This window comes from Nuphar pumila, chromosome 4 (genome assembly GCF_984573655.1).
Source record: "Nuphar pumila chromosome 4, dmNupPumi1.hap1.1, whole genome shotgun sequence".
Taxonomy (NCBI): domain Eukaryota; kingdom Viridiplantae; phylum Streptophyta; class Magnoliopsida; order Nymphaeales; family Nymphaeaceae; genus Nuphar; species Nuphar pumila.
In genome coordinates, this window is record NC_143252.1 from 41,278,459 (window position 1) to 41,293,272 (window position 14,814).

Here is a 14,814-nt window from a genome sequence, read left to right on the forward strand (position 1 = left end):
AAGAGTTGAATGTTCGTGCAAAATGTATGAATTCAAAGGTATTTTATGTTGTCATGCATTAAAGGCACTTAATCAAGAGAAGATACAAGAAATATCAGAGTCTTATGTAATGCAAAGATAGAGAAGACAATCAAAAATTGAAATGCTTGATATGGACAATGTGAGTAAATTTGGTGTCAACGAGAAGTGTCACATAGCCTTCCGTTACCAACAACTGTGTAGGTCATTTATGCATGTTGTTGATTTGGCACCAAGAAGTGAAGAAGGCTATGTATGCATGAGAAAAGCGTCAAGGGAGTTACTTGAAAACGTACAGTTAATTAACCTTCAGTCCGTTGCAGCGAATGAATACCATTCGAAGATAATGGGATCGAACAACGTAGGTGAAAATCATGCTCCGCTTGACACTCCTGAGAAGTTGCACAGTAGCCTAAACATCATCTTCAACAAGTCAGTAGTGAACGTTGTTGATTATGATGGACATATTCATGAAGCGAAGGGTATCAAAAGAAAATCAGACTCTGATCGCAGTCGTCGGAGGACAAAGGGTCCACTAGAATTGGTTGGCAAGAAAAGGTCTAAGAAACAACCAACCTCTAATCAAAAGCAACAAAGCCCTTCTCATGAACAGGTATGTAATACATTATATTGCTTCCCATTACGTGAAGCTTGTCAATATCTAACTCATGTAATATCCAACATGCAACAATACCCTAAAGACGTAATACCCAACGTGCTAACCTTAATTCCTCCCGACCAGATTTTTGGCAACGATAGCTTCAGTTTTACAAGTCTTTTGGTATGTAATCAATGTTGGGATGAGGTTTGCATTTCTTGTGAAACTTAAGGCAGTGTTTCATGACAGGCTCTGATGAATTCGCAAGAGAAAACTGGTACACAGGAATCTCGTTTGGGCTATTAATTAAGTTGTCATGCCTCTTTGCGTGACCCAATTTCCACATTGTTGGATTTGTTAAGAGTTTAGGGTTTCCAGCAGAGTTCGTTTACTGAGAAATTATAGGGTTTCCCTTCTTATTCAGACTGCAGCAGAACTCCTAGGATGTCCACTGATCTTGCCAAGGAAGTCTTTCGTATTCGCTGGATTTTGATTTGTCGGTGGCGATTTGTGGTCCGTGCTTGGTGGTGCGTGAATCGATTTCGTATTCGCTGTATAGCGATTTGTGCAGTCATTCGGCTGTGATTTGTATGAGAAATCTATAACAGTCATTTGTATACGCTTAATACATATTTACAATGATTCGTAGTTCAAATACTGTGTATCAATTTTATGAGAAATTTATAACAAAGTAATGATTTCAATACAGAAATCGATGTACGTATAACATAATACAGTACAAATTGAGACGAAAATTGAACATGAAGCCTCAACCTGATTCCCTATAACATAAACCCTATACCCTAAACTGAATGAACAACGGAGAACACATTTGTGATTTATTCGGTCAACACAGGCATGTAATCGACATTCGAAAATGATAAAAGTAAAGATCGATAAGAAATGATTGACATTCACAAATCGTTGTAATTCTCTACCTCCTGTACTGAAAATCTCAAAATAAATTTGTGATGTATGGTGTCAAAAAAACATGGTAATGTTCCCCGTTGAATAATAATAGTCAGCAGCGATAAGGTACATTTGTCATTCAGAAATCACAATTTTCTTCATCGTCATTAAATGTAAATTGCAGGACACATATGTGATTCATACGGACAGCAAAGGATGTATTGACAAATTTTTTATTGATCGTACATTATTCATTGATCACGGTGGTTGAACAGTAGATCTTTTAGCTCATAAATAGTCGCACAAGTACTGGACGGTGTGATTATCTTCTACTTCGTGAACCAGCAACAGTCAAACCAATGGTTCCTTTATAAACCTGGAGTTCGTCACTCGAACATGTAACCAGCTATATAGCAAATTGTGGTCGATGAGGCAGACGAAGATAGCTACACGACCAACGATGGCGAATCAGGCATATATTGTCTACACATCTTCTCCATTTTCATCAAAATCCATCTCTTTCATGCTGTTTTTGCGATTTGTGTTGTGTATTGTATAATGTAATTTCAATATCGTTCATTGCAAATTCCTTATTCATTTCAGTAGAACATCCACCGACGAAGTTGGGCAAAAACTCAGTCAATCACTCCTGGAGGACATCAAACGAATGCACGATGAATTCACACAATGCAACATGATCAGTAATTTTGTTCATATGAAACTAGTAGGAGTTATCTATATACGTAAGCTATGTGTACGTACGTTAGCAACATCATATTTGCTGCAAACAGACTATTTGATTTCGTCAGTTATATTAAAAGCAATGCAACAAGCAAAACTATAAGCATCGTCAGCCCTTATTTCATAGTATATCGATTGTATTTTATGTTGTTTTTGGTTATTGATTTAGTCCAGTTGATTCGTATTTTAACATTGTTGTTAACAATGTTTCAGTTTACAGACTATCTTACGTCGTTTGCCATACTCCAGTGGATTTAAAGACGACCTACCTTACTGGGTTAACGGTAATCATTGCAGAGACCTTTTGTAAAGTGAAAAAGTAAGTAAACAAACCTAGAGTACAAGGTTACAACATAACAATGCTAACAACATTTTTACGATCCATTTGCAGATATTGATTCCTACACTCTGGCAATCTGAAAAGCATTGGGTCTTATACGTGATGGATTTACATGAAAAACAACTATGGTGTTACAATTCGTTGGATGTTGACAGTGGTTTACATCTTGACATTTCCCATCTCGTAAGATTCCATCTATAGGAGTATCGTGTCATGTACTGGGGTCATGAATTTACTTTCGGCAGCATTATTCTCAGATTGGTTTCGTCAAAGACATTTTGGGAGTCGATGTTAGCGAGTGGATCTATCGCACGGCATACCATGCTCCTTTACAAAATAATGACGTTGATTATAGTGTATTTGTAATGAAGTACATTGAAGCGATATACAATGGTGCAGAACCCTGTTTCGACATTATATGTCATTTTTTGGCCTCTATTATTGGGGATTAAATGCATGTCTATTGGTTCCACATTACAGTTTTTTTTGCAGGTTCATATACCTGGATTCTGCAAAGAACTCTGCAAAAAATTGATGGCCTTTTTAATTGCGGAGGAGAAACTAACACAGCCGCCACGAGGATCTAAAAGGCAACGAACAACGGTGCCCACCATGCCAGAGTAATTTCATGTTCACCTATTTCAAGTAGATTTTAGAGACAATACAACCAACTTGTGTGTAATCAATCCTATTTTGACTGAATATTACGAGTTGTTGTTGACCGCATGAATCACAATCCTATTTCGCGGTTTGCATTTAAAGTGTCTCAGCAAAAAAGCGATTTCTGATCAGCAAACATATCTTACCTCTTTTGACCTTTATCATGAGCGCATATCTTACAGCAAACATGATTTATGCATGCTCTAAAAAAACATGTATATGTTCGCCCTAAAATAATAATACTCAACAGCGATAAAGAACGTTTGTTGTTCTGAAATCGCAATATTCTTTGTCGTCATTGAATGCAAATCGCAAGGAAAATATGTGATTTATACGATCAGCATGCACAAGTAATGAAATCTTTTAATTGATAAAAGATATGCGCTCAACTCGCATGATTGACAATCGCAAAATTAGATTGCGATGTATGCAATCAACAAAGGCTTGTAATGTTCGAAATGATAATAGTCAACATCGATAGGAAATGCTTGATATTTACACATTGCTTTATTGCTCACACTCACAGAATGAAAATCGCAAAAGATATTCACGATGAATGCGGTCAACAAGAGCCATTAATGTCGCTTTCGTAATTAGAAATAGTACACAGCAATAAGATAGGTGTACCACTTTTGGTCGGCAACCTATTATGCGATTTGAATTTACTGATGATCATCAATAGCGATTTCTGAGCATCAAACTTTTCTTATCGTTGTTGACTGTTATCATTTACGATGTCAAAACTTGTTCAATTATTGTTCACGGCATACATCGCAAATCTTTTTTGTGATTTTCTATCAAGATGGAGACACATACAGCGATTGCTGAACAGAAATGATCTATTATATCGATGCTGACCTTAATCATTTCCTAACGTCGATTACGGGACCTTGTTGACCGTATAAATCGCATGTGTTCTGCGTTTTTCATTCAAAATGACGAGTTATATTACGATTTGTGAACAATATTACTCGTGCCAATCAGACATCTATTGTGATTTTCATTGTGATTTTCATTAAAAAATGATGAGTTATATTGCGAGTTATATTGCGAGTTATATTGTGATTTTCATTCAATCAAGGAGGTTAGTCAATGCCACAATTTCTGAACAACAGACATCTATTTTTTATTACAGTTTATTTATTTACGAGATCCATAGACAAAACATGTTTGTTAGATGTAATAAAAAATAATTAAACAATAAAAGAATGTCATGTTATGACAATTACTTATAGAATTACAACAAATAACTATAGTGATTTCTGAGCATCAAACTTTTCTTATCGCTGTTGACTGTTATCATTTACGACGTCAGAACTTGTTCAATTAATGTTCACGGCAGACATCACAAATCCTTTTTGCGATTTTCTATCAAGACAGAGACATATACAACGATTGCTGAACAAAAATGATCTATTATATCGATGTTGACCTTAATCATTTTCTAACGTCGATTACGGGACCTTGTTGACCGCATAAATTGCATGTGTTATGTGATTTTTATTCAAAAACGACAAGTTATATTGCGATTTGTGAACAATATTACTCGTGCCAATCAGACATCTATTGCGATTTTCATTAAAAAACAACGAGTTATATTGCGAATTATATTGCAATTTTCATTCAATCAAGGAGATTAGGCAATGCCACGATTTCTGAACAACAAACATCCATTTTCGATTACAGATTATTTATTTACGAGATCCATAGATGAAACATGTTTATTAGATGTAATAAAAAAGAATTAAACAATAAAAGAATGTCATGTTACAACAATTACTTATAGAATTACAACAAATAACTATCGTGATAAAAAAGAATAGCTAGGCTTTATTCCGTGGCACTTGACGAATCAAATGAAATATGATAGAGAACTTGTCTCTTTCTTTTTCTTGGTGGATTGTCTATCCTCGGTGGCCTCTTGGTTGCATTCATCTGATTAAAAAAACCAGTCATTATCTCTACCACTGAGTTCAATTGTCTCCCCATATTGCTTACATCCGTCCTTAATTTCTTATTCTCCCTCTCCATCAGTTCGAACCTTGCGTCGGAGACAACGTTCTCTTTTATAACATGTGTTTGCTCTTCATTGTGATTTGTTACTGAGAGAATCGTTGTTGTAACCGGAGGGGGACGACGGACGGGTTGTAAATGCTGGGATGCAACATGAAAGGGGGCAGTTGGGAGGCATGGGTTCCCAATTTTCTCAATCTCCAGATTTCGTCGCATAGGTTCCCAATACCTTTGGAAATAGAAGGGATCAAATTGTCATCCTTTATAATCATACGCTACGGCACGGACACCACCTGTGTTCCAAATTAATAATTCATCCCTGTAGCGTTCATACCAATTCATGTTCCTCCCCCCACCACTATTTATCTTCCTTCTCACTTCCAAAGGCTTATTTGGGATAAACTGCCCCAAGCCAGATTGTAGGAAAACTCGACCATCATGCTGTAACTCGACTTCATAATTGCAAAACAATTATAAATCGCGGTCAGACAATTTAGCAGCCTCTGCAACAACGTCTTGGTCATCGTCCTCCCCATCTCCATACGGTCTCCACAAAACCTGTACATTGGTAATTCTTTTTAATAACGAGTGACAAATATATTACAATTTACTTAAGAATGATATGGCGACAACGATATGTACTAAGGAAGACAAAATCTTGCAGTGATGATTACTTAAGAATGCTAAACATTACAACGATTTATAATACTGAATGATAAATGTTGAACCGATTGTAAACAATTTTAGAACGTTTACCTCATTTAGTTGCAACCCATCTAAAATGGACTTAGCATTATGAACTTTGACGTTTATTCTAGCCCAGTGATCGATCTTTGGAAAACCACAAATCGCAGGGCCACAATGTGGACACAATGGGATAATATGTTCCCACGCCCAAGCCTAACAAAAATAATATATTATTAACACTACAACCTTCAATGAGCTTAGTCTACAATTACTAAGTATGTAATAAACAAATACCTGAACAAATGTCTAAAATCCCCTGACTGTTTTCGTACCCTTACTCGCACGGTAGAGTTGACTGTACAAGTGTGCGAGCATAGCGACATGCCATGCATAGTTGTCGACTTCGTCTAAGTCTTCTAGGTACTGCAGTCACATGTAACTTATTCTCGAACCAGAACAATCGGAAAATAAAGTAAGACCAAAAAAATAAAGAAGGAAGCCGCGCAACTCTTGGTCAGCTATTTCATATGCACAAGTAGTGGAGCGGCCTTCCCATTTATTACGAAAAGATGAGATCTTTATTGATGTGGAATTGATTCCACCATAAATACATTGACTTCATTCGTCCATCGACATTCCTAGAAGGGCTATGCATTTTTTCCTTGTGTTATAGTTTGAATCCCGTAATAGGACAACACTGCCAACGCAACTAAGACCAGTTATCCGCGCCACATCTTCTAGGGTCATGGTGATCTCAAAATAATCAAACTGGAATGTGTTCCTCTTATCATTCCACTTATTTACCAAGTGGGTCATCGTCTTTCAGCAAGTTTCAAAATATTGCTGGTCCAAAAGGCCACCGAAGTGCATATTTCATAATCGGTCCTTCTGATATGCACTCAGCTGACCATACCATGACATAACTACAGGCCACTGACACCGACCTCCGAGCTTTTCACCTGGTGCTCTACTTCTCCTCTGACCTCCCTATAACACACAATAACATATTATTCCTACCAATTGTAAATTAGTATCATTTGTACTTATAAATAATATTCTACTAATCGCTATAAATAATATTGGTTGCACACACACTATCACAGTAATCACTATACATATTAATACCTAACACAGTAATCGCTATATAAAAATCGCTAAACATATTATTAAATCTTCACAGATATGACAGATTTATTTACCTTGGTCGCACTTTTCTCATGTTCAACCAATCCCTCCAACCTAGAACTTTCTGGTTGGTCCACTGCCTCCCACTGCCTTTCCTTTTCCTTCTCTTCCTCCTCCACCTTCTCCTTCCTTTCCCTTTCCTTTTCTTTCTCTTCCTCATGTTGTTTCCTTCTTTCTTCCACTTCCTCCTCCTGCTTCTTCCTTTTTCTTTCCTTTTCTTCCTTCTCCTCCTTCTCCTTCCTTTCTTTTTCCTTCTTTTCATCATCCTCCTTTTCCTTCCTTTGCCTTTCCTTCCCTTCCTCAAACTCCTTCTCCTTCCTTTGCCTTTCCTTCTCTTCCTCAAACTCCTTCTCCCTCCTTCGTCTTTCCTTTTCTTCCTCATCCTGAAGCTTATTCCATTCATTCTCTTCCTCCTCCTTATTCAATTGTCTTCGCCTCTCCTCTGCTTCCTTCAGTAGCTTTACCCTGTTTTGCATTGCTATATGCTCCAACAACAGCTTCCGCGTTTCCGTCTTAGCATCTTCCTTTAGATTGTTCAATTTTCTTTCCCTCTCCTCCTCATTCATTTTTTGCCTTTCCCTCTCCTCTGCCTTCTTCTTTTGCCTTTTCTTTTCATTCTCCACCTTATTTCTTTACTTTGCCTTTTCTTGGTCATCCTTCTTCTGCATTTTTAGTTCTTCAGCATTCTTCCTTTGGTCCGCAGCCTCGATATTTGGTACCTTTCAAAAAACTAAGATAGATGGGACTGGCGGATCACTTCTCTAATACACAACCCGTAGAACGACGAGGTATTTCTTCTCTGATGAGCCGCAGACATTGCTAACATGCACAACACATTAAACGATCATCATGATCACAAATCGTCGCAATATTTGGCTTCATAAGTACATATCATTGTAAGATTTAGCAATCTTATGTACAAATCGAGGTATCTTAATAAACATGCATCGCTATTGCTTTGAATGTATAAATCATCGCCGATTCAAACTTACAAATCGTTGTATAAATCACAACCTTCAGATTGCATAACGAAACCTTACACGAAACTCACCGAAACGATAGGATTTTGTGTATTCCAACTGTAGAGTAAGAAACAGTCAGAACGTATATGCAACAGATGGTGGCAACGATGCTGCGACTGCGCGTAGGACGGAAATGGATGCTCTGGCGGTAGCAGAGCAAAGGAAAGGATGCTCTGACGACAACAGAAGAAGACAACGGATGATCCAGTGACAACAGATGAAGGCAAAGTATGCTCCCGTAGACTTTTCTGCTTAGGGCGAGAATGAATTGTTTTGAAGTATTTAAATCCTACAACATAAAGCTTGCTACATACGCAAACTTTGCTGAAAATTTTGGCATGATCATGATGGAGGGCAGTTTTGTCCTTTTCACGAACCGCCATTTTTGTTTTTTAGATGGAGGGAATTTATGTTTGTTCCAGGAAGAGGAAGAGAATGGTGGTAAAGGGTACTTAAGTCTTTGCGACGGCACCAAATTATGATGCTATGTGATGCAGAAACACATGAGGATACTAGCCGGTCTGCATCTTATACGTGATGCTCATTGGGACCCCCCGAACATGAGATGTATCTGCCGGCCCTGTTCGGGCGGGGGGTTAACATATAACCTGCTTCGTGTTACGTGGAAACGCTCTACCTTAATAAATTGTTTTTGGAGAACAGATCTGGTGATTCCTCAAAAGTCAAAACACAATTTTTTGTGTGCTTTGAAATCATCCACGTTCACAGCCTTCAATATTTGGTGTAATGATGACATCAGCTTTTCCTTGAGGGCCCCACTGTTTTGCACGGTGATTTATGGATATGAACAGTGATGATTTAATAACACACCAAAATTTGTGTTTTGACGAATCACCAGATCTGATCTCCTTCCTTCAGGCGTCCCCCACTAAAGAGTATATAAACCTAGTTTGACTCATAAAAAAAAAGCCCAATAGCCAAACAGAGAGAGAGAGAGAGAGTCCATGGAAGAACCTATTGATCTCATGCTATGGGCTTGTACTTTGTTGCTGTGCTTGTATGGCTTTCTCCTATTATGGAGAAAGAGTAGCAAACTCCCACCAGGTCCTGTGGGTCTCCCTATAGTGGGCTCCCTCTTCAAGCTTGGGAATAAGCCCAATGAATCGATGTAAGAGCTCTCTAAAACATACGGGCCCATGATGACACTACGGCTGGGCATGCGAACCACCGTGGTGGTCTCCTCGGCCAAAATGGCCGAAGAGGTCCTGCAGAAGCACGACCAAGTGTTCGCGGGCAGAACCGTATTAGACGACTGCGCTCCGGCACAGCGAGCACTCGATGGTGTGGAACCAACTCGGCTCGAGATGGCGAGAGCTAAGGCGCATCTCCAACACAGAGATCTTCTCTTCCAAGCGACTAGATGCGATGAAAGGCCTGCGAGAGCAGAAGATCCGAGACCTAATTCGACACGTCCCAGCAACCTGTGTGAACGGGCGTGTGGTCGATATAGGACGGTGCGCTTTCGTTACTTCGCTGAATCTTGTATCGAACATGATTTTCTTGCGAGACGTGGCCGATCTTGAGTCGGAATCCGCGCAAGAGTTCAAAGATCTGGTGTGGAAGATAATGGAAACGGCCAGGAAGTCGAACCTCTCCGACTACTTCCCGGCGCTGAGGTGGGTCGATCCTCACGGCATACGATGAGCCATGACTGCTCATGGCCAACAGCTGCATGATCTTTTCGATGAGATGATTGCGAAGAGGCTGGAGTGTTACTCTGCAACTGGGTCCGCTCGGACCAACAACGATTTCTTGGATGTTCTGCTGCAGCACAGTGCAGTGCCTGGTTTAGAGTTAACAAGGGACATTATCAAAGCCTTGATGATGGTATGAATCCCTGACCCTGTGCCTCTGCTTTTACGATAACGTTTTTGTGGGCAAAAAAAAATGTCGCACTAAATTAATTTTACGATACACAGTGCAGTGCCTGTAACCTTGTGTGTGTGTGTGTGTGTGCGCGAGAGAGAGAGAGAGAGAGAGATGTCAATTGACTTTTACTTTTTATTATTAAATTTATTGATATTTTTCGACGTTTTATTTTAGTTTTATTTATTTATAGATAGATGTAAGGTGGAACAAGGAGATCTCCATGAACAAGTTGCATTTGTTTTCATAATTTGAGTTTGATGATTCAGAACCCAGTTCTTAATTGTCACCTAAATGGGTCCCAAAAAGTTTATTTTTGTAGCCATTGTCCTTCTGGATGAACGGCATCAGTCGTTTGGAAATGACACGTATCATGCTGGCGGCTTCAGGTGTATCGTTCATCATCATGATGAATGGACTCCTTGGACCTGATCTGCACTCCTCACCCAACCCGTAGCACATCTTCTCTCCAGATCCACCTGATGCAGGTTTTCTTTCATGATAAGCAGGACATGTTTACTGCTGGAAGCGACACAAGCTCCTCCACTGTCGAGTGGGCAATGGCTGAATTGCTGCATCATCCCGATAAAATGTCCGCTCTTCGGTCTGAGCTCGACGATGCCATCGGTGGCGATCGACCCATCGAAGAGGCTGACATAGCTTGGATGCCTTACTTCCAAGCAGTCGTGAAAGAGACCCTGAGATTGCACCCAACGATTCCGCTTCTCATACCACATAGAGCAGACGCAACCGTGGAGGTGGCGGGGTTCACCATTCCAATGCACACCCAAGTGATTGTTAATGCATGGGCTATCGGGAGAGATGAGAAAGTCTGGGAAGACCCGACGTCATTTTCGCCAGAGAGGTTCGTCGGGTCGGAAATAAATTTCAAGGGCCGGGATTTAAAGTTCATTCCTTTCGGAGTGGGCAGGAGGATCTGCATTGGCCTTCCTCTGGCCGAGCGCATGGTTCATCTGATGCTGGATTCTCTTATCCACTCTTTCTCTTGGAAGCTTCTTGATGGGATGGCACCAGAGGAACTTGATATTGGGGACATGTTTGGCCTCACCCTACAGAAAGTTGTGCCTTTGAAAGTAATTTCTACCAGGCATTGGAAAACACTGTATAAGATGAAACCAGCATGTATTTGTGATGAAAGGTGATGCAAATAAGTTCCCTATGTCAAAACGTTGAGAAAGTTAAAACTGTGTGTGTTGACCTGTGTTGTATTCGCATGAGTAAGCTAAGCTCGATGAGCTCTTGCTTGGATTCATGAGATACGGATGTGCTAAGTCTTGGAGACTTGAGCTTGATGTTCAAATTAAAACCCTGAAGAGGCTCACATGTTATATGCCAAGTCTTGAAGACTTAAGCGTAATGTTTCAATCATGGCCCTGAGGAGGTTTTCGCGATATACGCTAAGTCGTGGAGACTTGAGAATTATGGCCTTAAGTGGTCTGTGTATTTTCATGTGTTTATATTTGATTTGATTGAAATATTTTCTTACCAGACCAGCAATAGTTCTAACCTCGTTTAATGAGGAATACATGTATTTAACCTATGATGTGATATGCGGAGCAAGACGGCATCAAGTTTCAGGGTTTTCTTTAAACAATATTGCATCACTTTCTTTATAAAAAATAGTTTCATAGATATACTGCTTTTTTCAAGCAGTGATATTTGTAATAAACAACTTGTTTTGATAAATGGACTACCTTGGTGGTCAATGAGTGCTTGGTCACATTATTTTGTAAATAGCTTGTATTTTTTAAGGGATCCAATATTACCACGGGTCTGAAGATTCAACTTTGCCTCATTGGATCTGATTTGGATCCTACTGTTTACATTTTAAATTTGGATTTGAATGTGAATCTAGCATAATCCAGCCAGTTTCGAATCCATTTGAACCCCTACTTCATAGTCATCAAGATGCCATGAAGGCATGAACACCTCCTACGAGATGGTATGAGTGATAGGAGGCAATTGTTACATGGCAGGACCAATCGGGGCTCCGCGTGGTTGGTAAGGGCTGTCAGTGCTTGTCGCCTTGTGATAGGACCTTGCAGGTTCAAACCCTAGTGGTACGTTCAATAATAACTAATGGGGGTTTGCTTAACCCCAGCTTGCCTTTCAAAAAAAAAAAAATGTTACACGTAATGGGTGAAAAGACTCTCCAGCATAGGAAAATACTCTCCCATGGGAAATGAACTGCACGACTGAAACAAAATGCTTTGTTTGAAAGCTAATTACCCCCATTGTCTGTTTCCCACAAGGCAGTTGTTTCATCACCCAGGAAACAGGGTACTTTCATAGTTTCCTATGTTTTGTGGCTAATCAAACACCATATTAAGGGGCGTTTGTTCGGTGTCCTTTCAAATGAAAGAGGTCTCGTTCATAAGAAATAAGGCCTTTTCCCTACAAATAATGAAACAAACATTTCTATGAGAAATATATGGTGGGACCCAAATAATAAATGAAAAAAAAAAGTTTCTGTCCAAATGGGTTCATACTTCCCTTCTTGAGAAAATACTTTCCCTTCAAAGTGGCTCTTTCAAAGGAAAGAGGCTTTCTAGTGGAAGTGTAACAAACACAACTTGGGGTTTTCTAAGGGTTGACTAATATTGAGGGGAAAGAGAGTGTTAAGGTCCAAGGGGCATTGGACAGAAAACTGTCCAAGGTGCCTTCGATGCCGTCTATCGTCGAGATGAATTACACCCAAAAGTTATCGAAAAAGATGCCCCCCACCTGGATGGGTCCCACAAAAAAATTTGGATGCCCAAGTTCAGATGAACGGCATTAACAGTTGAAAACTGGACGTCTGAGATTCGTCCAAAATAAAAAGCTTTTGACGGTTATTGGGTATCGTTCATTTTGACAATGGGCAGCGTTCCAGAGACCCCCTTAACCGGAAACAGGTCAGGTCATGCTGAAAATGAGCGTTTTTGCTCATGCGGACATCGTGGCCGTCTGTTTGCATTTTGGATGAATGCCACGTGGTTTTGTTGACTTTTGAGCTTTTTAAAATGCAAATCGGATGGCCACGATGTCAGCATGAGCAAAAACGCTCATTTTCAGCATGACCTGATCTGCTTCCCCCTTAACCTGATCTGCCCTGGTTGGACATGTCCATGAGACACGTGGCCATCTGTGTGTGGTAGGTCTAAAAATATATAAAAAATTGTTTTGCCAGAAGCTTATGCACATCTCCAAAAGCTGCTTCTGAATTTATAAACTGAACATTTCAGTTGCTTTTTTTTTCATATCATGAGAAGCATATTTTCCAGGGGTACAGAAATGATGATATTTGGACATGAGATTTGAACCGAAACATACTTAAAGACGATCAAGAATTATGACTTTTGTATTAAGAAAATCCGAAACACACACACACACACACACATATATATATATATTAATTAATCGAATAGAGGAATAAAATAACAATTTATTTTTTATAATTTCATTAAAATACAGAAAACACATTGCCAGGAAAATGTATTACAAAATTCATTTGAGAATAAATTAAAGAAAAAGATCCAAAATTTCTTCCTTTTGTTTGTGTTTTTATAGCAATCTAGGGGAATAACCCCGATGGGGTTCGAACCCAAGAGTCCTCTTCTCATTAGGAGAACATGCATCCAAAGCCATTGGTTTTGTTCCTGCTATTTTTTTTCAAAAGCAAGCTGGGGTTAGGCAGACCCCACCAATTATACAACCGTACAATTGGGTTTTGAACTTGCAACGTCCCAACACAAGGTGACTTACTAACTGCTCCTACCAGACAAGTGAAGCCTGTTATTTCTCAAGGAGTTTTGAGAACTAAATTTGCATCACTAGTTTTAGAAAGACAATTGATAAACTAAGTTGGAACAAAGTATTTGGACAGTTGCTTTACTCTCTCTCTCTCTCTCTCTCTCTCTCTCTCTCTCTCTCTCTCTGGGTGTGTGGGTGCTTTTAACTGGTGGACTTGGTAAGGGCGTGGGAGTGGTCGCCCATCCGAGGTTCAATTCGCATAGAGGTGGTCCATTAAGTGACCCAGTTCTAGACAAGGGCTCCTCATCATAAAAAAAAAAAAGTCTCTCTCCCTTGAATTACCCTTAATCCAAGCACAACAGTGCCATGGTGTAGGACGCACAAGTGCCATTCATCACGGCGCTCAGTGTGATGTTTGTTGTCCGGGTTCTAAAGACTTAGACTTTGCATGCTATAGGTTTGCCAATAACAGACAACCAATATGGTGTCTATAGTGAAACCAGTATCTGAACTTCATGATTCCAAGTGTCCCCTACTGAAAAACAAAATCCAGGATGCATTATAAAATGTCTTCTGTATTTAACAAGCCACCAACTAATACGTTAAAAAATCGGTATATACAAGTACTAAAACAAACAGTGTTTGCTAGAGTTCATATCAAAGCAAATTGGCGGTGGCTACCCCACATTTTTTATTGGATTTAGACCTGCATTATAGGGCATGATTTGGGTCTTGTATCTACAGGACACGGTACAATAAGGAGGCATGCCGTGTGACAAGCCATATACTTATTTACAATAGCTTTTTATGTCTTTTTTCTAATGGGTATCTTGTTATGTATTAAGTTATTAAAATATATTTTTATATATTAAATATATTTTTTAGGCCAAAGCAATGAAAAAAAAACTCAATCATGGATTTTTTAAGACTCTTGAGAAAAATCACGAAGAGGAAGATGTTGTTGCTCCCCCAACAGCCTACATTTAACATCTCATTTTTAG

At 39.4% G+C, this 14,814-nt stretch overlaps 1 pseudogene; it reads left to right on the plus strand.

Annotated features, from left to right (window-relative positions):
• The first annotated feature begins 9,841 nt into the window (after positions 1-9,841).
• LOC149840092 (geraniol 8-hydroxylase pseudogene) lies at positions 9,842-11,223 on the plus strand (annotated as a pseudogene).
• The last annotated feature ends 3,591 nt before the right edge of the window (positions 11,224-14,814 follow it).